This window comes from Dromiciops gliroides, chromosome X (genome assembly GCF_019393635.1).
Source record: "Dromiciops gliroides isolate mDroGli1 chromosome X, mDroGli1.pri, whole genome shotgun sequence".
NCBI classification, from domain to species: domain Eukaryota; kingdom Metazoa; phylum Chordata; class Mammalia; order Microbiotheria; family Microbiotheriidae; genus Dromiciops; species Dromiciops gliroides.
Window position 1 is genome coordinate 45,072,688 of NC_057867.1, and position 1,348 is coordinate 45,074,035.

Consider the following 1,348-nt stretch of genomic DNA (forward strand, 5'->3'; position numbering starts at 1 on the left):
AAAGGAATGGATTGAAACAAGCACTTATTAGACACCAACCATATGCCAGCAAGTTTACAAAGCACTCAATAGATATTTTTACCATTTGACCCTCACAATATCTCTGCAAAAGAGAAAAAGAAGGGGAGGGAAAGAAACAAATATTTCTTAGATGTCTACTGTGTGCCAAGCCTTGTGCTAAAAATGATAGAGAAGGGCAGCTAGATGGCACAGTGGTTAAAGCACCAGCCCTGGATTCAGGAGTACCTGAGTTCAAATCCAGCCTCAGACACTTGACACTTACTAGCTGTGTGACCCTGGGCAAGTCACTTAACCCCAATTGCCTCACTAAAAAAAAATATCTCTAGAAAAGAAAACAGGGGAGGAAATAGATGGGAATAAACATTTATTAGACATCAACTATGTGCCAGGCCCTAAGTTAAACAATTTCTAGATATTTTATCATTTTATCCACTGCTCTACATTTCTTAGACAGTATCAGATTGTTTTCATGATTATTGCTTTGTAACTTAGTTTGAGATATGGTAGGGCTAGGCTACCTTCCTTCACATTTTTTGTAAACATGTTCTAAAAATAAAATAAGATATCTTCTTGGCATATAGTGGGTGCATAATAGATGTTTGTTCCCTTCCCTTCTATTTTATAGTGATGTTAAGAAGATAAAATGATAAAATATCTATGAAGTGATTAACACAGGGCCTGACGTAATTGGTGTCTAATAAGTAAGTATTCCCATTTCTTTTCTTCCTTTTTCTCTTTTCTAGAGATGTTGAGAAGATACGAGTAAATATCTATAAAGTGCTTAGCATAGAGCCTGGCATATTGTAAGAGCTAAAAAAGCACTTTTACAATTCCTGTCCCTGACGTCTTTGTAGTGATGTTGTGTGGGGAAAAAATGAGACTGCTGTAAAGTTTTCAGTGTTGTGCCTAATAAATGCTTCTTTCCTTCACTTCTCTTTTCCCTTTTATAAAGATATCACAAAGATAAACTGATAAAATATGAGTAAAGGGCATAGCACAGCACCTAGCATGTGGTTGGTATCTAATATGGCTGTTACCTTCATTTCCTATCTTTTTTTTCGTAAAGATGTTGTGAGTATAAAATGATAAAGTGTTTGTAAGGTGCTTAGCCTGGGACCTTGCATACAGTAGGTAATAAGTGTTCATTCCCATCTATTTCCTTCCCTTTTCTCTTTTCTAGAGATGTCTAGAGGATCAAAAGAAGTAATATTTCTAAAGTGTTCACTGTACTGCCTAGAACACAGTAGGTGCCCAATAAATGCTTTTTCCCTTCAATATCCCCTTCTCTTTGTAAAGAAACCTTGAAGATAAAATGAGATAATATCTG